General features: G+C 35.7%; 1 long non-coding RNA gene across 1 annotated transcript in view; it reads right to left on the reverse strand.

Moving 5' to 3' along the window:
* Positions 1–23,805, reverse strand: part of LOC308194097 — a 33,933-nt gene extending 10,128 nt beyond the window's left edge. Inside the window, exons 1-2 of the long non-coding RNA XR_013950255.1 lie at positions 23,195–23,805; positions 14,846–14,982 (exon numbers count right to left, since the gene is read on the reverse strand). This is a non-coding gene — a long non-coding RNA (uncharacterized lncRNA). The remainder of the gene's footprint in view (positions 1–14,845; positions 14,983–23,194) is intronic.
* Between the last annotated feature and the right edge of the window lie 249 nt (positions 23,806–24,054).

The following is a 24,054-nucleotide window of genomic DNA, read 5'->3' on the forward strand; positions in this document are numbered from 1 at the left end:
CTATCCTTTTCCCTTGTAACACAATCATTAAACTGGAAGGTTTTTTTGTTTGTTTGTTTGTTTTTCTTCATTCTAAGAGATCCATTTCAGTCAGAAATTCATAGAAGTCGAACCTTAGGAATGTCTTCCAGTTGGGATAATCAGCTTTATTTAAGTTTAAATTGAGCAATTAAGTGAGAGGAACTTTTTAAGCAGTTCTTACAAAAACTAACTTCTGTGCTGTAATGTGGCTGGCCCATTTTTGTTTTCATCCAACATTTAAGTTCTGGGAGCAAATACCATATTTTTTAGCTAGACATTCTTTGCCTCAAACACATGTAGATTCATTAGAGAATACACAAAAAACAATAATAACAATGATGATAATAAAATTATAAGTCTGTTTCAGGACCTTGGCAGAGAGAAAAAAAGATGCATAAATACAAAGTGAAATCTTATTGTTTAGGGCTATTTGCATTGTTTTGAAAGCCATTAAACATCTATTACACTAAAATTAATAAATTAATAATAAATTATTAATTAACATTTCAGTCAAAAGGAGAGAACAAACTAATTAATTCCACCAAGGTAAATTATTACATTTTGTTTTCTATAGCCTCAAGGAAGCCTTTTAACCACATGCAATTTCTTCTTCCTTTTTTTTTTTTTCTATTACATTGGAACATTTGATAATGAGCATTTATGTCTCTGCAGCCAGCATACTAATATGGTCACTGTTGTTTTTTCCAAGTTAGTAATTAAAGACACAGATGTGTTTTACAGACCACTGATGTCTCGCTCAACTGATGTGGCTTACATTAGGTTTGGCCTGAGTGGACAAAGCCTGCTGATGTGCTGGTGCAACCCCCAGTTACTTAGCATTCAGAGAATGGCAGTATGCCTTGGGGAAGGCAGCAGGCATGTCATTCCTGCTTGCCATGGTTAGGAGCACAGCAGCTGTTTGCCCTGTAATTCTTTACACTGGCTCTGGCAGGCTTTTCAGGACTGAAAATGAAGATTTGCTTTTGCATTCTGTGCATATATAGAAATAAAGGAATGATCCAGGAATGGTGCTCAGCACAGGAGTGCTGCTGAAGCCTCCATATGGTCCTGAGGTTCAAATGTCAAGACCAAGTTTCAATCTGTATTTCCTCCAGTACTCAATGGTCAGGACAACCCCCATCTTGTGCATTAGAACATTCAATATCTATCTCTCTATATATATTTAAAAAAATAATAATAAAAAGCTGTGTTTTTTGTGTTGTTAAAATTACTATTTTGTCATTTTCTTCCTGTCTTCCTTTCTTTTGTTAATGGTTTTCTTTTTTCATCCTCCTCCTCCTCCTTCTCTGCAGGGCAGCTTTGAGGAAAATTATACAAGACTTTTCAATAAGATTCAGCAGCAAATATAGTGAATTATAAACTTTCTCAGAAGGTTTCGAATTGCTCTAGGATATGGAAAATTTTTTGGTGGCTAAAAAGATTAGGAAGAGGAAGGCAGCAAAGAAATTAACAGAAGTGCTGAGCTCCAAAAACTCAGGATAATGGAGGCTTCCCAGGATTTGTTCTAAATATTTGTCTAATATCTGAAGCCCAGAAGAAACTGAAAGATCAGATGAAAAGATTAGAAAATTTTTGCAGATTTTCACTGTTATTCTGATTAGAAAAAGACTAGTGCACTGCATTGGAATATCTTGCTTTTGCTGCCAAGCCATAATTGAACTAGAAAAGTTCTCACAGATCATCTCGTTATTCTGGTGTTGTGCTTTTAATAATCCAATTATTCTACTTTGTTTTCTGAGGACATACCTTCTGGCTTCCTTGCAAGTTATTAATATTGTGCTGGGAGTGAAAAAAAAAAATGAGATATGAAAACAAAAGCTGAAATGAAGAGAGGCAAACCACCACATGGGAGTCATTGCTGCTGTTATTTCTGAGAAAACTGTGCTCAAACAAAAGCTGTTTCCTGAGTGTTTAGGTAACGAATATTCAAAACAGTATTTTTTCAGTTATAACAATTTTCCTTTGGAATTAATATGATGACACAAATAAGAAATTATGTATTTTGAAAGTAGATTTTATTTCACTGCAGGCTGTGAAAAATAAAAATCTATTTGTCTAACAAAAGTATTAAAGTAACAAAGTTCTCAGAATTTCTTACGTTTTGTTACTGAGCACTATTTTTTCCTTTTTACTTCTCCCCATCTTCATTTAGTCTCTTGTCAAATAAGTCACAGCATTACAGGTAAGAAGGCAATTTATCCTTTTTAGGGAATAAACTGTGGTCAGTGAAGACATTTTTTTTTTTTAATTAAGGTGCCTAGGTGTTAATGTCTAGGTGTTAATGTGTATTTTTAATGTTATGCTTCATGGATAAGCACCTTGTTTTCAGGGTCTACTGGGCACAAACCAAAATATATTAAATTTACCCTCAGACACTGTTGCAGATTTGGGTGTAAATGGTTATCTAGCTAAGTAAACAAAAGGTCTTCCATTTACTTCAGTAAACAAAGAGTCTGGCTGCCATTAAAAATGATCTTTGATTACCAAGGTTTTTTGTTTGTTTGTTTGTTTTTGTTTTTTTTCCTAAGAGACATAAAGTCCTTTAGTTCTATTTAAATACAGATTAACATTGCTTTAGGTTAAATCAGGATTTTCTGTAATACATGCATACTTTTGCAGGTTCTTTTCATTGTACTAGGAGAACAATTTCTTACTTTAGGATGATTAAGACAATCAATATTAGCATGTCTATTATGTTACACTAAAATCAACAGGCTATTGAATGTTCTCTCTGCATGGGCTTCAGTACCTTTAAGGGGAACCTTCTCCTGTGTTGGCTTCATAACATCTTTCTTCAGGGCATACGCACATGATCTGACATGGGGTCCTCCAGGGGCTGCAGTGTGGATACCTTCTATGACGTGGACCTCTCCTCTGGCTCATACCTGCTCTACCATGGTCCCCTCCATGGGATGTAGGGAATTCTTTGCTCTGGTTCCTGGAGTACTTTGCTCCTTTTTCTTCACTCACCTCAATGTTCCCTCCATTGTTTTTCACACAGTATTTTTCCTCACTCCTCATCCTGCTCTGCAGTGTTTCGTCCTTTCTTAAAGGACTTCAGAGTGCCCCCAGCTTGAATAATGGTGTCTGTTGTGCTCTGCAGTGGGATGGTTGGAGCTGGCTGGAACTGGCTGTGAGCAGCACTGGGCAGTCCCTGGCAGTTCCTCACAGAGGACACCCAGCGCCCTGTCCACTGGCAAGACCTTGCCACATAAATCCAATGCAAAATTCTCCAAGAAATGTGAGAAACCTAAAGACATTGGTGCAATTGATTCAGTAGGATACATCATTTGTAGCCAATGCAAGCCCAGTGTCCCAGAAAGTGTTTTCATGTTAGCCAAGCTGTGAAATCAAAGAACTTCAACATTGGTGCTCATTGATGAGCCCATATTGTGTTAAGAATACTTCAGTCAAATTATTGCATTCACTGTTACATAGTGCTAACAATTTCCTGCCCTGTTTAAATAGGATACTAAGTCTGTCCTGCAATGACTTTGTGCTCTGCTTTTACCATAGAATTGACTCTTCACTATTACTTATGCTAGACATCAGGCAAGCTGGGAATTTCATGTCAGAAGCTAGACTGGAAGGCGGATAATCTGTCTTCTGAAGTACAGATCTATAGCACTGGTCTCAGAGAATTTCAAACTATTGACAAGCCTGAGACTCACACTTGAGGAGTCCTGAGAGCAGTGATGCGTATGCTTACAAATTTAGTAATTTCTCTATAGCTACTCAAGTATTTCTCCTAGATAGTAAATGTCTGGGGCAGCTTTTCAGTGAGCCCCCAAATCCATCCTATCTTTGTGTTTACAAACAAATCTTTGTGAAAGGTTCTAAAAATGTACATAATTGATAAGTTTTGTTGTTGTTTTTGAGATTGGTATTAGTATTTAAAGGTGTATACTTTTTAATTACTCTTTTTACTTGAGCAAAAAGGAATACAGTGGGAATAGTAAAGAAATCCAGAAATCCAGAAAGTAAAGCTTTTAGCATTTCTGCAATGCACTACAAGAGAAATTTACTTCTGTGAACACTTCTCTAGCAATAAGGATACATGTTTTCCTTTTTTTTTCTCTCTCTTCAGTAGAGATTATGACTTCACTGTTAAGTTCAAGACAAACATATTTGAATACCTACATGCAGATTTCCACGTCAGAAAGAAGTTCTCAATACAATTAATAGGTTCTACATATCAGAGATTATTTACCTTTTATCTATTTATTTATGTGACAATTCTGAGGGATTAAAATATTTTCAAAATTGTTTAGACTATGAGTATAGTCATTGTAATGCTCCAAAATCTACTTGTCTCTCAGGCAACAGTTCAGTAAGGATTTCCAAAACTGCATATATTCTGTAAAACATAAACTAAAACAAAACTGAGCTAGACAATATCTCAGAGTGCCAGTTCTTCAACAGCTTGTGTTCACATTTTATTTTATTTTTTTAATTTTTTTGAAGATATACTGTTTTTTTTAGTCTTACACACATATAGTAAAAAAAAAAAAAAAAAAAATAGATCCTTACTCTCATCTTCTATGTACCACAACACAAATAATAAATAATGTCAATAATGTGTTATATTGATGAGTATTTCAACTCCTCAGACTGCTCCTGGCTGTATGACTGGTGCACATGTGAAACAATAGCTGTGGGTAATAGTAGGATATATGAAGGTTGGTAGTCTGTTGGTGACATCCCTCATACGATCTCCCAGTAAGCAGCACACTACTCTCAAGAGTGGATCAGGTCAGCAAATAGGTGCCTCTGTACCTCTCAGAAGGGAGTCACCTACTACTATCACCCATCACGTGTTCTTAGTTACACTGGTTAAAAGACCAAAGTCACAAGTCTAAAGTATCATAGGAAGACAGAATAGATTATATTTATCATTAAGTCCTAAGTCCTCAGAAATGTGAAGACTTCGCTGTCAAATCTCCTAGGCTGAGGAAGTAGATCACACTCTATGCTCAAAGGAGATTAATACCTTCTTCCAATATTTCTTGACTGTAGTATCACTGTCCTAGTCTCTAAACCAAGCATCTAGATTTAGATTTACCTCTTTTCATTCCTTTCATAAACATATCAAACATCATGTGAAATCATTCAGATTTCTTTTGTCTCATTGGAATGCTTCCAGAATATCACTTTTCACATGCTTAGAATGTCTTCTAATTTGCATCAAAATATATTCATGACTAATTTATAACTTTTTTGATCTTGCGCTGGTGTTATTTTGTAACTTAAGTAGCTCATCTGTATCTTGATGTTTATCCTCTTAAAGTGTTTGAAATGCCATCATACTCTCTTCTTAAGGTCTTTGCTTTAAGAAATGAAGACATAGAAAGCCTGTAAATCTCTCTCCTCACAGTATAGAAAATGAATGACTTTTCACTTTGCACTATTAAATTCTATTCTATTTTACACCAGTCAGCACTGTCATTTAATTCTTCCTACATAATAATCCTGCCATCTTCTGTATTGGTAGAGACTCCCAGCTACTGTAGTCCACAAATTACAAAAATCTCTCACTTGTCTCCCTCTTCAGGTATCTTCCCTGTTTTGTAGCACTCATTAATCCTGACATTTCTGCTTGAACTAATAATCTCCTGTGGGGCAGTATTTAATTTCTGTTCCTAAATTTAAATCGATTAACTCCACAGCATTTTCATCTAATAATTCTTACCATAAAATAAAGATAATATTTGATACAACATAGACTTCATAAAATCAGACTGAAAATGTGTCATACTCTCCATACTCTCCATTTACTGTCATGTTATGAATTTTCCTTTCCTTCAAAATTCATTGTATGACTTAAAACAGCAATGAAGTCAAGCTAACAGACTAATATTTGTCTAGAAAGGTTTTTGAAAGTTTTTTTCTTCTCCCCCCCCCCTTTTTTTTTTTCCTGTTTATGAATAAAGGTATCAGTATTCTCCAGTCACAGAATATTTTATGGATTAGCTAAAAATCATGCCACTCTGTCAGGTTGATCCTGGCCAACACCCATCAAATTTCTTTTTTACTCTTCTCTCCCATAGGATTGGAAGAAAATTGTAGAAAGGGAGAGGATTTACAGATTGAGATAAGGACACTGTTGCTGTCACCTGTGTCATTTGGAAGAATATTCATTAATATATTTTCTATTTTGGATTTTATTGACTCTTGTTAAAACAAAATGTATTCATTCACATTTAGAATTGTTTACTACTTATTACTGACACTTAGTTTGCTTCAGCTTCTTTAAGTTTTCATCTGTGTTCCTGGTTTGCAAAAAGGCGTTAATGCTTTTCTTCAGTTCCTTTAGTTTAAGGTGTAAATAGGTCTGAAAACAGGGAAAAAGAAACCTGCGTTCCCATGTCAATTATCCAGAAGGGACTTTCTCAAGTAGGTGTCCCAGACTACAACTTGAAATAAGAACCGTACTTTAAGCTTGGTCCTTTATTTCTAAAATTTCATAACCTGATAGGCTACAAATACAGAATTCTGGATTTTCTTCTGGGTGAAATAGTTTCTCCCACAAAGTGTATGTGCTGGGGAGAAGTGAAGGGAAGTGAAGCACATTAGTACAACTAAGAACATTTCAAAGTTTATTTGCAAAAATTCTTCCTGATGGTGTTTCTTTTATTTTTCACATACATGATTAGAGACAGGAATGGAAATTACAGGCAGACTAATGAAGGGCAAACTAATATAGTGATGGCAGATTATGATTGTATATATTTTCAGTACTTTCTTCCATAAACATATTTATACTTTCTTACTTTCCACTTCCTCAGCCTAGATTTGCTTAGATAGGTTTTTCGACAGATCAAAAAGCTTTCTGGCCTACTGCTCCTCTGAACAAAGAAGAGGCAGTGGATCTCTATAATTTAAAATCTCACCTCCCTGAGATATCGGAGTGATCATGAAGGAGACTAAAAAAAAAAGTATCCAAATCTGAATACCAGAGTTAAGTGACTGAAACACAGTTAGAACAATCTGAGCATAATCAAACAGTCTCTTCCCTTTTATAGACCACTTTTCAGATAGTCTTTTGATGATGGAAAATTTGAAAAATACTCATAAGATATCTTCATTATTTCAGGCTTTACTCAAACTCTAAATACTAAGAATTACATTACCTATTTAGAAGTAGGATTTAAGTTTTTCAGCAAAAAACTTAATCTTCTACAACTCTATAACACCAATGCAGAAATGAAATCTTTTGTCTGTTTGTGTTGCATTAAAACCTATGAATTTTATTTATTTTCTTCATAACTTTTATGACACAGCTTTGGGAATAATACACACGTAATTCATATATATTTAATTACATTTCTGTCTCTAGGTTATTGAAGTCTTAGTTTTTTTAATCAAGTGCCCCACTCTTGCTCTTTCTATAACTATTCTTTGAACCAAAAATTTCTGAGCCTTGTATTAGAAATATTATATTGCAAGTGAATATGACAGTAGCAGATCAACAGAATGTCTATTTGACAATAATGTTTCTGAGGTAGATTATCATGAATAATACATATTTAACTTATTTAACGTAGTCTGAAAAGTTATGCAAATCACATTTGTAAATTGCCTACATTTTTAGTTGTTTTGACAGAGAAGGTAAACGGTCTTAGCTGATGCCACACAAAAGTGACATGCAGGTTACCCACAGTAAATCCTTAGGATTATTTTTAATAATGAGATCTGGATTAAAAGCTGTTATTCATACAAAATGTTCACACAGTTGGAAACTCCATGTTCTTAGTGGTATGTTAACACAGTACCAGAAAATTAGCAAGCCAAACAATGTAAGCCTTCTGTTACTTGTAAATCAGAATGATAGCTGGGATGGGAAACATGGACTTAAAGTGTGGACATCTGTGGTGGGTTCACTCCAGCCAGCAGGTAAGCACCACACAGCTGCTTACTCAGTCCCCTCAGCCACAGTGGGACGGGGACAGAATAGGAAGAGCAAAAGCAAGAACTTACCCAAACTCCCCACCCTCTTTGTTCAGTTTAGGTCATCTGTCCAGGTTTTCTCCCCTCCCAGCTTCGTGTCCAACCCTGGTGTACTCATCGGGGGGTCAGAATGGGAAAAAGAGAAAGCCTTGAAGCTGCATAAGAACTGCTCAACCATAGCCAAAACACTGGTGTTCTATCGACATTGTTTTAGTCACATCTCCAAAACACAGCACAGTAGGAGCTATGAAAAAATTTAACTCCAACCCAGCCAGAGCCAGTACAACATCCTTACAAACTGACTTTTCTGTCTAGTCACTTTCTACCTGTAAACATGATGTACCTATACTTTTTCAGACTTCTATCTTAGGTTGTGCTGAAAAGTGTGACGCAAGGAAAACTAGGCCACTTGTAGATATGTATCTTTCAAAGGCCAGGTGGACAAGCCAACCAAGAGCCTGCAATGCACCCTTCCAGAAAAAATGGCCAATGCCTTCTGGACGGCATTTGGAAGCACAGTGCCAGCAGGTTGAGGGAATTGATTGTTCTACTCTACTTAAGCACTGGTAAGAGACACCTGGAATTCTGTGTCCAGCTCTAGGCTCCCCAGTGCAGGAAAGATATGGACTTACTGGGGTGAGTCTGGTGCAGAGACACAAAGCGGATTAAGGAACTGAATCATCTGTTATGAGGAAAGGCTGAGAGAGCTTGGACTGTTCAGCCTGGACTTATCTCAGTAGTGTCCACTGGCAGGACAAGAAACAACAGGTACACATTAAAACACATGAAATTCTGTCAGAACACAAAGAAACACTATTTCATTGTGGCTGCGGTCAAACACTGGCATGTGTTACAAACACAGGTCATGGGGTCTCATTCTTTGGAAATAATCAAAATCCTACTAGACTTGGCCCTGGACAACCTGCTGTGGCAGACCTTTCTTGAGCAGGGGTATTAGACTAGAAGATCTCAAGAGGTACCTTATAATGTAAATGATTCTGTGATTCAGTAGATTCAGATATCACCAGGAATTCAAATAGACATAAAATTGTTGCTCAGAACATCAAGACATTACTAGTAGTTCACTGGAGGACATCAACATATTATTTTTTTCATAAATTAATATTCAAATGTAATGTTTATATAATGTTATTCCTCTTGTTCTCTGAAATCATGTACTCTAAAATTATATTGCAGTTGTACTAGATGACTTTTAAGGTCCCTTCCAACACAAACCATTCTGATTCTATGATTCTATGTCTGAGGTACGTTACTTTAAGGTGCAAGGAAGCTTGATTTAGCTTTGAAATATATTGTGTGTATGAAAGATTTCAGTTACAATAATCTGAAGTTTATTCCAGATACCAAAACAAAAATAACTTCAAACCTCCCCCCAAAAGAGAAAAGAGAAAAAAGAGGGGGAAAAGAAAAAAAAAAAAAAGAGAGAGAGAGAGAAAAGAAAAAAGAGAGAAGAAAAGAAAGCAATAAATAAAAGAAAAAAGAAAAAAAAAAGCTTGCTTTTGTTGTCAAGAGGAAAAAATGACCATAATAAATTGCAAAACATATCATCAGAAATAACTCCTGCTGCAACTCATTTAATGCTATTGCATGCGAAAAAAAAAAAAAAGAACCATAGACTGAAATCACCTTTATTCTTGCTTACATAAAGAACTAGCTATTTTAAGTGGTGCTGAAATAAGCATAACCAATTGCAGTGCCAAGTATTACAGCAGTGAATTTGGCATATAGAATTATTGCGTCTGATACATAATCTAACAAATTTCCAAACAAACATTCTGGAAACAATTACAAGTAAGCAAGCAACCCTGAGCAAATACCATTGAAGTTTTAAATTGCATTTTGGTCACCCACAACCATTTAAAAAAATGTTCCGCAGAATTTCTATGCCTAGAGCAAAAAAATAAAAAAAAATAAAAAAAAAAAGAGTTTTTGCTGTCCTGCCAAGTGAGAGTTTAATGTTGTGAATCATTAGGAAGCATACACATTAGTTTAAAAAAAAATAATTGTTTAGTTTATAGTCACTTGAGGCTACAGTCTCAATCAGACCTCAGCTGTAGTGGGCTAGGAGAACATACAATGTAGTATAAACACAGTTTGTTGATATATCACTGACAGAAGCATATGTTACACTATTAACTTCCAAAACAAACATATGAAAAATGTTACCAAAAAAGGAAAAATGCTTTAACATTTAAAAATCAGATTTCAGGTTATTTTAGCAAAAAAAAAAAAAAAAAAGATACATTTGTAGATGTAAATTTTATTCTTTTTACATCTATGTGACTTTAAAAAATAGCGAAGTAATAAGTACACTAATGATAAATAATGATTTTCATAGAGCATAACCTAATAAATTTTAGGGGTTGGGCATGTTCCTGGGAAGTCTAGAAAGATGTCTATTCCTATTTATTAAACATGCAGCTCTTTGAATATGTACAAGTTTATTAGTAAAGAAAAACATTAAATGCATTATTTCATTGTTGTTTTGAGTAGGAATATACTCTTTGCTGTTTAGAAAGAGCTTGCATCTTTTTTAAGTCATTAGGCTCAGAAGACTCGTTCATCATAAGAGTCTGTGAAGCTATGAGCACCAAGAACCTCAAAGTTAACCACACGGTATAAGGAAGATTCATTAGTCAGTGCATAAGCTGAGCAACGAATTACCAAAGGCTTGTTAACTTTTATCTTCATCAATATAGTTAAACTGTTCTGAAATAAGCCACTTTGCCAGACTAAGGAGTATCAATATCTTAATATTAATCATAAATATACGCAGCAGTTCAACAAAAGAAAAGGTAGAGATCAAAAGATGATAGTGTCAAAGCCATACTTGTGGAATGATTCTCAAATATATATCCATTGTTGCTGCTATTGTAACGATTGGACAATTTTTTGTAACAATTATTGTAACAATTCAGTGGGAGTAAGACATGGTAGCCAATTCTGCTATTGTGCTTTCTAATCATGAGAATATCTCTCTGAATTAAGAGAATACTCTCAATGTGTGTGCAGTGTATCAGTAGTTAGGGTGTAGCTGTAGCTGTTATGGGGAAGGAAGAAGTTGTCTCCTTGATGTAGATATTTTGACTCTGGTAAAGTATGTAATTTATTTTGGTCTTCACAATAAATTGTTGATTGTTGATTTCCATCAGAGGAACTTTTTAAACCTCTCTGTCAATGTCCACAATGGAAGCAAAAAGATTAATACCAACCAAATTAACAAATTATGGTCCCACAAAATATTTAAATACCTTACAAATTAATTTGTTTTTAGTTTATATTAGTTTGAACAAGAAATGTAATGTTTTCCTTCAGAGACATGCATTAACAAATGAATTACTCGGTACTGCTGACTTTACACTTCTGTAAATGTTTCACCTGTATTAATGGACTGAAACATTGAACAGAGAAACCTAGCAATGGAATAGACTGTAGAAATATCAGACCTGGTTCCTTCACAGCTGGAGGCGATCTTGTAGTAACCACATTTAGTTTATTATGCTAGTCTATTGTATTATATTAATACTTCACGAAGATTCAAATGGTAACCATTTCATGTTTCACGCCTTACAGGCCATAGAACGTAACCTAATAGTCTATAGCAAAGTGAAGTATATTAAAAGATATAACCACTAATAAACACAGCTGTTAAGTCCACAGTTCCATCAATATTTAATATTCTGTTGTGCATATAAAACAACTGCAAGCAATACAAAGTACAATACGCTATAAACAGGTGGCATTAGTTTGCTCATTGTAAACTTCACCTTTGTATAGGAAAGAGTAGACAGAATATATTTTCCCTTCATTTTAAGAAAGTGTCTTGTGGACGTATCTGGAAGTCAGAGCTGGTGCCCATTGTTAATGCAACAGATGTGTTTATTTCTAAAATGCTCCCTTAAAACTATATTAATAACAAACATGACTGGAGCAGAAAACTGTAATGCCAACAAGTTTCTTCATAGTTCTCCACTTTCCCCCTTTTATCCTGTTTACATGTTCTCATTCCTATATAATAAAGACAAGGTTTTTGTCCCTGAATTTTATCATTAAGAGAGGAAAGGAGACACATACAGAACATTTAGATTATTTCCCCCTCCACCGTTGCCATCCTGATGAACACATCATTTTGTTACTCTACTGCTCTTTATTTCAACTGTTTACTATTACATTTCCAGATAATCTGAATCTCTTCACAAACTCATGGAGAATTTGTATAAAAGGAGTAAACTGACAAACACAAACAAGAATGGGATTGCTAAAGTGAAAAGTTTTTGTTAAAATATGAGGCTTTTTATCTGCACATGCTGTATTCTAACCACTGAAAAGAGAAGGTATAGGAAAAAAGTCTGGGAAGCTGTATGGCCCTTGTAGGAAGATGCACCAACCTGTGAAACACAGACTCCTCACTGGCAGTGGTTGAACCTTTGTCTTTATTATTCTGAATGAGCTCTACTGCTGACCCAAAGTTGACACACGCCCTCTTTGAAGCAGAAATGTCTTCTGTTCAACTCAGTAAGCATAATGGTACAGAGGGCAGGTGAGGAGAGGATACTGCTTTTTTTTTTTTTTTTCTTTTCTTTGTGAGCTCTTTGAAGTGTATGGAAGTTCCTTCTTTCTTCCATTCATTCAGCATAGTGGAAAAAAGTCTTCTAGCATTTAAATATTTAGAATCCAATAATGATGAGTTAAATCCTCTGTGTTATTCTTAGCTGAAGGGAAGTCCCATTCGATCTCCTTTTCCTTGTCAATCCTCCTCCTAACTCTGAGATGTGCAGGGTGAGGGTACACTGAAGAACACAGCTTCAGGGTGCTCATTGTTCAGCAGCTGCTGGGAGCTCTTTGATTCCTTTTCTCTCATAATTTCTCTGGCATACATTTAGATCTTTTATCAAGCAACATTTTTCACATCTAAGACTGTTTAAGTAACAGTTTTTCTTAGTCATGTTGTAGTTTAACCCCATTTAAGAAAACTAATCCTCAAGGCTTCTTACAACTATAACAGAAACACTTGCAACAAATATTTCCTGTTACTTCAGCAATCACATACCAATGGCAATAAGCTACCTTGCCAGATCTTTTTTTTTTTTTTTTTTCCCAGTTTATAATGTTGGGAGGAGGAGGAAGCACATTGTAAAAAAAACTTTCCTAGAGTACAGAGTCATTGATGAATCCTAAGAAAAGTATTCAAAGTGCTAATTTTTCCTACTTCCCTTTTCAACCAAAGAATTTGGAGTAAAAATGACCGCAGAAGATTAAAATTAAATTAGAAGTCCTCCAGGAGACTGAGAGGCTGTCTGAAATTTCATGATTGTATATTCAATCCTGAGCTCAATGTTTTTTCAAACTATGAATTGACAAAAGGCAGGTCTAAATTAAATGCAGCATCCTGCCACTGATGTTCAATATCGACCCAGAAAACCGTAGCACTGTGCAGTGCCTTGCTCAAAAAGGTAAGCCTCACCTCTGCTTCTGAAACACAAAAAGTCTTGACAAACTCAGGCTTTTCTGTGTTACATGATATAAATATGTCTAAATAAACTCCAGATACATCTTAGAAGATGGATGTCCATCACCAGTAGAAAATTTCCCCAGCCAAGTAAAGGAAAGTGGCATCCTTCCTGATGGACAGAAGTTAAAACATAATTTTAAGAATGTTATACAAATCTTAATGAAGACTTCACTAATGTTGAAGCACAATGGCCTGAATTTCTTAATCAGGATGTCTACGTTCCCACAAAGGCAACCTGTATTCAAGTGGCTGAACATCTATACTGCTGGCAACTTCAAAAGACCTGGACGAGCATGCCAGGGAGCAATGAGCAAATGGCTGTTGCACAAGGAGCCAATGATCTGGGAGCCAGTGGTGTCCCAGCATAGGTGTTGCCCTCACTAAGCAGGGCCTGACCACAATGGGTAGAGAAGGGTGCTAGTGACAGTCCCACAGCAGACATGGCAAATGAGGGAACCAGAGCCGTTTTTTTTTGTTGTTGTTGTTTTGGTTTGGTTTTGTTTGTTTGTTTGTTTGTTGTCTGTTTTTTTTTGTTTTGTTTTCTTTTGTTTTGTTTTGTTTTTCAGGAGTGGCAGAAGACAAGTATAAGAGATCGACACACCTATGGCATCACTGGGGCAGGGACTGATGACCCCAGCTGGGCTGAAATGGTGCTCCGTGGCCACTGGTCAGGTTGGGGAAGCCCAGCTAAGGCTGAGCAGGCACAGTCAGGGCTGCAAGTACACTCAGAATCATGACACAGTGGATACTTTGGCCCCAAGGGTTTAAACAGGATTTGAGGACTACACTAAGGTGGTGTTGATTCTGATGAACTCCATCCCTGAGCAAGTGGAGTGTTAATTTTGCGCTCCATGCAACTATTTTTAAATGAATTGCTTTTCTTCTAAATGTAATGATTCTTTAATGTAAATGATCTTTTCAGCTTGGCCTTACATATGAATACATAGAATAATTAATTTGTAACAGACTACATAAATATCAGTTAACGCTTTGCCACAAGTCTCAAAAAGGAGATCTTATATCCCTTAATTAAACTGTTGCTACTTTCATTTGCACACAGATATGAGGTATATATGTTATAACCCTATATCAAAAACTCCTACTTGATGTAACTTTGCTAACTTGTATTCTTGGTGATGTGGCTTGCCAGTCCATTATCTTCTATTTTCAGCCATGTTATGTGGGTTAAATGGTACCATGTGTATCATGAATAAAAGATTTGTCTCTGGCTGCAATTTTACACCTTAGAAGTGCATGCTAGCTGAATGACTTAGGAGAATAGGAGCCTTTTGTTTACTACTGTACAAATCTGTATTGGTTTACCTTGTCATCTTCTTGGATCAGGGATTGCTGGGACAAAGATCGTTATAGTCTCTCGGTGGTGGTTCAAGAGGTGGGAGGGAAATTCATTCAGCTTGATCTTCATAAAACTGGTGTGATCAAAATGGTTCAGAGACACCCTGAGGAAGATGTTAGGCAGAATATCAATCATTTTACTGAATGTGTCTTTATCACTTTAAATAATTTAATCCCTGGACAGATCTTAGCCTTTGCTACTTTCAGTGAAAGTGTATTGCTGTCCACCTAACTAGCTTTTGGAGCTTTTATCTATAGTCTTATAGTCTGCCAGATAACTTTGCCATATTATCTATGTCTTTCTTATTACACAATTAGAAAATATCTACATGGAGATACAGTTTTACAGCATTACCAACTTTATGCTCTTCCATAATGCAGCATCTCACTGTTTAAATTAAGCATTCCTATGTGTGCATATAACACTATATCTTGGTATCCAAACTGGATATTCTTGATATTCTTTTGTCATCAGCTCTTTGGGTTAAGATTCATAGAGCATATGACCTGACTACCTAAGAATTAATCTTTCCCCTGTTGCCATACTACTATAACTGTATATAGCCTGAGCAATCAGGCTATATACCTTCTCTCTGAAGATGCATGTATCTGTGAGCTTCTTCCCTCACCTATTGTAAACGGGCCCTATTAGGTATAGTGCAAAACGTGTGTTGCGAGTCTGGAAATGGCTGAGGGTAATATTCCCTTTAAATTTGAGGGTGAGGCTGTTTTTGTTTGTTTGCTTGTTTGCATGTAGGTTACTCAGCTGAGTTTTTTTTTAAAATAATTGCTTAACTTCTACTAGGTGCCTCAGTCTTGTGTAGATTTTTTTTAAAACACTATTTATATGGAGATAAATGTTTTATTATAAAAGTTACTTGACTAGCCTAATTATCTTGAAAGAAAGGAAGTCATATATATGAAAGATACTCCAGGAAAATATCTACTAAATAGCAGTTACGGGTTTCTCAAAATGTATTCAGTCACTATTTGCTGAAATTTGACAGTGATGTTTGCAATAGAATTTCTTTTTAGCTTGGCTTTATAGCATGACATTATAATATGCTATTAAACTACTTTATCCTTTTCTAGTCTTACACGCTTAATTCTAGATTCTGATTATCATAATAGTGTTGTGTGACTCAAATTATTTCAGAATGACACACACCAAGATAAATCACCACCTTTTCTCTAGAGGAAATGGAGAACAGTTGGACATCAAAAGTCCAAGATCAGAGTCTGCTACCAAAACAGTACGACATAGTTCTATGTTGATATTACCAAAGGAAATTAAATTTGGACACTATGCTACAAGACAATATTTTCTTAGGCCTAAATCTTTTCTTTGGCTTTACTTGTACAAAGTAAAATCAGACCTGTGACAGCAAAAAGGAGAAAAAAGTGGAAATAATGTTTGTGAGTTTGCATAGTAAAATGAGACAAAATCAAGGCAAACTATGGTCTGTAATTTTACTATCCATATAAAAGAATTATATGATTTGCGACTATTGCATTCACAAGGTCATGAGTCATTCCAGCTGTTTCCTGGAAATTATAATATAACTTCTGAAGATTTTTGTATTTTCAGAAAACCTCCCTTGCTTAATTTTTAGATACTAAGCCTTGTCCTGAAAATTAAGAAACACAGGTTCAATTAGTCAGCTCAGTTACTCTATACAGATGCAAAGTGGTGCCAGATGTCAATTGCATAAGTCATTATTATTATTATAATTGATTTTCTAATACTATTTTACTTTTATATTTAATTATGTTCTTACATGTTTTTATTCTCTTTACCGGCAATTACCATGACATCTTGATCCCAGGCCTACAGGGAAAACAAGTGAGTGTGGCTCTCTTGATCTCTCATCTCTCTTTCTGGGAGCAGTGTATGTCCCTTGTGAATCCCCTTACAGAAACAATGTAGTGCAATATAAGAAATGAGGGCCTATCGCATGTCTTCTTTCTTTTCCCCAGTCATCTTGGGGGCTCAAAAGCTGTGGAACAGGAATGAGGCAACAGCATTTTATCTTCCTTTGGCCTAGCACCTAAAAAGTCCACATCCATGTCTTCTAGACATTTTTTCATTACAAACACTGCTTATACATTTGCAATTTTTTTCAGAGATTTGTTGTGATCCGACCTATGATATCTTTTAAGTACAAACTATGTAAAATGTTAAATATCTATTTTTAAAGAGACAGATGATATATGGAAGAATGCTTAGATAGATAGACTATATTCCTAAAGAGCTGAGGCCATGGCCTTTTGGTCTTTCAATTCATTTTATATAAGTATTTACAAGACTAGCCGATTTCATTGGTGATCTATCAGGACAAAGCTATTCAGTTTAATAATTAAAGTGGAAGTTTAGAGGCTACATTTCTAAAAAGTTTTTACATTAATAAAACCATCCCCAAACCATTCCTAGTTGAAAACCTCCTACACACTTACTTGCATACCCTGTGTATGAATACATACCTTTTTTGAAAAATAACATATTCTCTGCACTTTCTACTCCTTTGTGAAATTTTGGAATCCTCTCTTAATGTGAATGTGTCCACTCTGACACATTTGGGACATTTCCATGGGTGCATATTTTTGTAGTTTTATTATTGCTGTTTGTGGTTTGTCATAACAAAACCCTAAATCAGATCTCTCCTTCAATGTGTCTTTCCACCTTTTTCAGTGGTCTATCTGGATTTTTACTTTATTATTATTATTATTATTTTTTCTCCATCAGTAAAACCTGATCTCTCTTCTCTTCTGTAATGAGGCCATCACTCTAAGAAATTGTTTTTCTCTTTTGCTTACAACCAGGTGTTCATGCTAATTACTGCTAACTGTAAAATTTTTGTAACCAATTCATTAGATTCCTTTAGACTTTTTAATGTAATGGGCTGTCATCAAACAAATTATATGAGATAAAACAGTCACAAGTTTTATAACTGAGTAATCTGAAAAATGTTCAAAATGATTGAATGCCTTATATCAAATGTCTGACATAGTGATAAGTGAGGTATAAGATCTATCAACAGAAAAAAAGAGATTAATTCATGACCAGTCAAATTACTGAGTGTTATTTAATATCCTATTAATCAAAGCTATATGCTGGCACCTCAGTCAAATCTTACCACCTTCTCTTCACAGTAGGTTAGTTTCCACAAGTCTGTTGGATGTGGTTTAAACAAAATTTTGCATTGACATTTCTGAGCATATTACAGAGAAATTCACATCATTCACTTCTATCAGTCTTATATACTATCTTGGAAATATGCAAAGTTAAAAAAAAAAAGTGCAATGACTAAATACACTTCATCTATGTTCGACGGTTTAGGTGACTCTTGAAAGAATTGTTTTTTCAATGTTTTTTTTCATTTCCCCTCTCATGCAGACACAGTTGCACAAGACATTTTTATGCACCTGGACTCTAAATTATTTTGGATCTAGTCTCTCTCTCTTATTTTGTATTGGCCATCTTTTCTGGTTTTGTGTCATACACATTTTTACCTGCTTATTAAAACAGGAGTGTATGCCTATGCTACTTCTTTCTATGCTTTTCTCCTTGTTTCTGCACAACTTAAGACACAACTTCCTATATTAAGTACCTATATTAGGTACATAAACATGTACATTCTGTATGGCTGTATAGGTATTTAATTACTTTCTTTTTTTTCTTCTTACTCCTCATTTTAAAATTATTTTTTATTTTTATTTACCTATGCCTGTTCAAAACTACTCTCTTTGTTCTTATTTTCAATTGAATTTTGAAATCTTTACTCAGGTGGACTGCTTTCCACAACTGATAAAACATGTCATACTTGTATATTTACCAGACACTCAGGAAAAAAAAAAAAGTTTTTTTTTTTTTTTTTTCTCATTGTGGAAAATGGTTCTGGACACCATCCGCTACCATCAGGAAGATATTTCTGACATGTCTTGAACAGCATAGCTCGTGCATTCCCTTGACTGCCAATATTGACCTGTTTTCAAAAACTAAATGCAGAAATAGCTGGATAATGTTTAGTAGAGAAATTCCTATCTACTCTGGCTTTTAATTCAAAACTGCTTTGCCTTCTTTCTTTGAGCAGCCTCAGTAGAATACCTCTCTTTCTTTTTACTTTTCAGTCAAAATAATTTCAAGTACTTCTTTTGTTTTTGGTAGATTCCATTCATTCCTAGCTGTTTTATTATTCTGTTCACAGAGTTTCCTAGTTTTTTTTTTTTTTCTAAGAAATTTGTATTTCCTATGCTTTTTTTCTTCTGAATGCCATTTGTTTTCATTTATAGACTTTACCTTAGTATTTCTTCTCTTTGTCATGTGCTAATTAATACCTTTCATTTGAAGCACACTGGAGAAAATTTAGCATATGTAAAACATTTTAAATATTTAAAATTGTTTAATATAATTTCTATTTCGTTTAATATAATACAGTTTTTTAGTTCTAACTGGTGCTGATTTGTTCATGTAATGCTAACTCTCAGATGAGAGTAACATTTACAAAAATAAAAATAAAAATGGAGATTGAGTCCTACCAATTTATTTTTCAAAGGGAAATTTCTCTTCCCTGTGACGTGTTATTCTACCTTTTCTTTACACCTTTATCTCACAAATTCCTATCCCCCACAAACACATGCATTTAAGATCAAGGAACAAAAATACAGATTCCCACACAGACAGTCACACAGAGTGGTTGAGGTTGGAAGGGACCTGTGGAGATCATCTAGTCCAGCCCCCCTGCTCAAGCAGGGTCACCTCTAACATGTTGCACAGGATCACACACAGGTGGGTTCTGAATATTTCCACAAAAGGAGACTCCACAGCCTCTCTGGGCAATTTGTGCCAGTTCTCTATCACCCTCAGAAAAGAAGTTTTTCCTCTTATTCAGATGGATCTTCCTGTTTTTTGGTTTGTACCAATTGCCTCTTTACCTGTCTCTGGGCATCATTGAAAGAAGTCCAGCCTCATCCTCTTGACACTGTCCTTTCAGATATTTGTATACACTGATAAGATCCCCTCTCAGTCTTCTCTTCTCTAGGCTAAACAGGCCGAGCTCTCCCAGCCTTTCCTCATATGAAAGACGCTGCTGTCCCCTAGTCATCTTCATAGTCCTCCATAAGACTTGCTCCAGGAGCTCCATGTCCCTCTTCTACTGGGGAGTCCAGAACTGGACACAATACTCCAGGTGAGGCCTTGCTAGGGCTGAGTAGAGGTGGAGAATCACCTCCCTTGACCTGCTGGCAACACTTCCTAAAGCCGCCCAGGTTAATATTGACCTTGGCTGCAAGGGCACATTGCTGACTCCCAGGTCCTTCTCCAAAGAGCTGCTTTCCAGCAGGTCAGCTCTCAATGTGTACTGGTGCATGGGGTTATTCCTCTCTAGGTGCAGGACCCTGCACTTGCCTTGGTTGAACTTCATGAGGTTCCTCACCGCCCAATGCTCCAGCCTGTCCAGGTCACTCTGAATGGCAGCACAGGTCTTTGGTGTACGGGCCACTCCTCCCAGTTTTGTGTCAACAGCAAACTTACTAAGGGTACACTCTGTCCCTTCATCCAGGTCACTGACGAATAAGTTGAACGAGACTGGACCGAGTACTGACCCCTGGGGGATACTGCTAGCTGCAGGCTTTCAACTAGATTGTGACACTGATCGCAACCCTCTGAGCTCTGCCATCCAGCCAGTTTTCAATCCACCTCACTGTCCGCTCATCTACCCCACACTTTCAGCTTGCTTGTGAGTATAGTTTGGGAGACAGTGTCAAAAGCCTTGCTAAAGTCAAGGTAGACAGCAATTACTGTTCTTCCCTCATTGACCCAGTCAGTCATTCCATCATAGAAGGCTATCAGATTGGGTAAGCATGATTTCTCCTTGGTGAATCCATGCTGACGACTTCTGATCACCTTTTTATCCTACACATGCTTAGAAATGATTCACTGAAAGATCAGTATCATAATGTACTTCTGCAATGGAAATGTTTACCCTGGTAGAAGCAAGTCCTTGGCATGTTCCATACCCTCACACCTTCCTCACCACCTCCCTTCCTCTCATGTTACGTCCTTGTGAGCTGCACTGTGAAAGTGATGGGAGATGTACCCAAGGACCAACAACTCAGCCTGCTCTGAGAGGCTGCACAGGAGCAGTGAGTTTAAAGGCTTCACTGAGCTAGAGAGGTGAGTCTGGCACTCACTGTACTTGCAACTGTACTTTGTGGACAACATAGAGGCAGAGAATGGTAGATTTTCCTCACAACATAAAGGGAAAAGAAAGATAACATACTATTTAAAATTCAGTTTTTTATTTTATTTTATTTTATTTTATTTTATTTTATTTTATTTTATTTTATTTTATTTTATTTTATTTTATTTTATTTTATTTTATTTTATTTTATTTTATTTTATTTTATTTTATTTTATTTTATTTTATTTTATTTTATTTATTTTATTTTATTTTTCCCCCAATGTGGGAATTCAGAAATCATCTTAGAAGGTATTTGCATGCTCTAACACTGGGTACTTAATCTCCTCTTTATGATGCGATATGAGCAATTTTGCACAGATTCCTATGGTTTAATGTTATTTCTGAAAGACAGTTTTGTCAGTTCATAGCACTGACAGAGAGGAAGGTTTTAAGAAAGAAAGATATACCAGACAAGGGTCAATGAAGCTGAACACTCTTTCTTAGTGTTGCTAATGCTATATTAGACGTGCTTTAAAGCATGTATCTCTGTAGAAGTAGCCACTACATTTTATTTTTTTTTATATACATGTAAATTGCATAAACCTGCTTCCTACTGATTTTATTATCATAATCTAAACTCTAGGAGAAATACTGGAAATGTATAAGCTGAAAAATCTGCATCCACTTTACCCACTCTGTTTGAAATAAAGCAAGTCCTAAATGAGTTACAGAAATCTGAAAACCTAACAAAACATGCAGTGAAGCAAGCATTACTGAAATGCTTGAGAGACTCTGACCAGCAAAAGAGAAAAAAGCGCAGTCGTGCAAATAAGCAGAAGATAAGAAAGACAGATGTTTTATTGACCTCCCACTCACTGGAATTAGGTTGCCAGTTTTGTTACTCCTCTGCAGCTGTTTGCAATGGTCAGGTGGGAAGTCAGTGCCTGACAGACATCACAGTAGGTATGTCCATAAATCAGATAACATATTTATGGAAAAAGTCCAATTCTAATCTGAAAATGTAGGGAACATCACCCTAGTGATATAGGGAGACAATTTCAGTTTCAGTCATTCCACAAAAGGCAAATATGTTGAGTATCTGGCAGAGAAAAATATATGCTGGCAGTATTTCATGTTTCATGATATAAAAGAAAAATCAAAGGCATGTTTTACCAGGTTCTGACAGTGGCTACTGAAAGACAACTCTTCTGGTAAGCAGTTCACGAGTAAGCATCCTGTCTTCCTGTTCACTTCCACATTCTCATCCTTACCATGCCCCCTGCACTCCCATAACCACAAGTCAGAAACACAGAAGGTATGTAGCAGGGTAATAGATCTTCTAATGCAGAATGCAAGTAATGCTTTGCACAGAGATATACATTAAACCATATAGCAGTGTGGTAGGGACTCTCAGACACTGAACACCACACAGCAGCACTAATTTTTCATTAAAGTACTGAAGGTGAAAAATGATATATCAGTCCTGATATCTAAGATTGGTCTTCAGAGTTTGTTTTCCCCCTCCATGCTAGAAAATCTTTAAAAGTTTTTTTTTTTTGTTTTTTTTTTTTTGTGTCTGAGGCATTTAAATTGGTTATACCTTAGTGACAATGGTTTTACTCATTTGAGATATTGTGCAAAATTTTTCACTTAAGTAAAACAGACATTCTTCTGTGCAGGAGAGGTCAGTTGGTAACCACAGGCTGTAGGTGGGCACTGCTTCTAGAGCACAAAGAATATTCTTGAAACACCCTTATTAATCTCATAGCTTTTGCTGTGCTTACTGTGACGTTTAAACAGAATTAAACTGCGAGCTCCCTTTAAGCTCCACAAAGACCTAACTACACATTTAAGAGTATGAGGAAGTCAAAAGTAAAACTAAGACTTGGAATATCATGAAAAATAATGAGCATAAAGAAAAGGATGTTCTTCAGCTTCCTAATACTAGGAATGTGAGTAAAAAATGAGACAAACCAGAAATTCTTATTAGCAGAAAAAAAGTTATGTAGATGGAAATAGTGAAACCAGTTGGGATAACTTACACAATGTTATCCTAAAATCACAGGTTTTAGATTATATACAAAAGATAAAAAAGATAGAGGGCAAAAATGGTGATATCCTTTATGACAGACATTACCTATTGTAAAACTCTTAATCATTTGGATGGTTGGTACTAGCTGCAGATAAGCGTGTTCACAAATGTTGTCCAGAAAGTTGTAGGACTTTGTGACAGACCGCAGACTTGCACAGAAGTGTGATGTGTTCATTTTCTGTCACTACTGTGAAGAAAGAATAAACACAGGGACCCGCACTGGGAGAAATGTTTAAAATTTCAGGAAGACAACAGTATAACAACATTAATGTATCTGTGAACCCTAACACAAAAGTTACTGTAATTTGCATGAATCATACTATTGCGAATTTCATCACGAGAAATAAAGACAATGTAATAATCACTTGCCTAGACATTGATGTTTGGCTACTGGTCATAGCTTATATTTAATGTAAATAAGTAAAAGCAAATCAGCACTAATGACAGAACTAAGATATGATTCAAAGGAGGAAGTTATTCATATGTGATGAATATTAGGAATATAATTGATACAGAGGAGCACTAAAATAGAAAAGCATTAATCAAAAGTAAGACTTTTTGTAGAATGTATCATATGAATGAAAAGCTATAAATCCATAATAAAGAAACAGGAAAACTTTGGTTATACAAACAGAATTAATTAGGAATGAGGAATGCAACCCTACCTGCAGATATACATAATATTAATTCTAAAAAATACATGTTCCAGCAGACCAAGGGCTCTTGGTATGCTTGTGACAATAAGGGATAATATAAACCTTGGAAGAATGATCTGGGAAAATTGAGTAGGAACCAGCTCATTTTACAGTAAGACATGTACGGAACTTAAATTTGAAAATAAAATTGACACCCAAACATTTTGGGAATATGTAGAAAAAAATGCTTGGAATTATTAGTACCTCTGA

Source organism: Anser brachyrhynchus (assembly GCF_964034855.1).
Source record: "Anser brachyrhynchus genome assembly, chromosome: 4".
NCBI lineage: Eukaryota > Metazoa > Chordata > Aves > Anseriformes > Anatidae > Anser > Anser brachyrhynchus.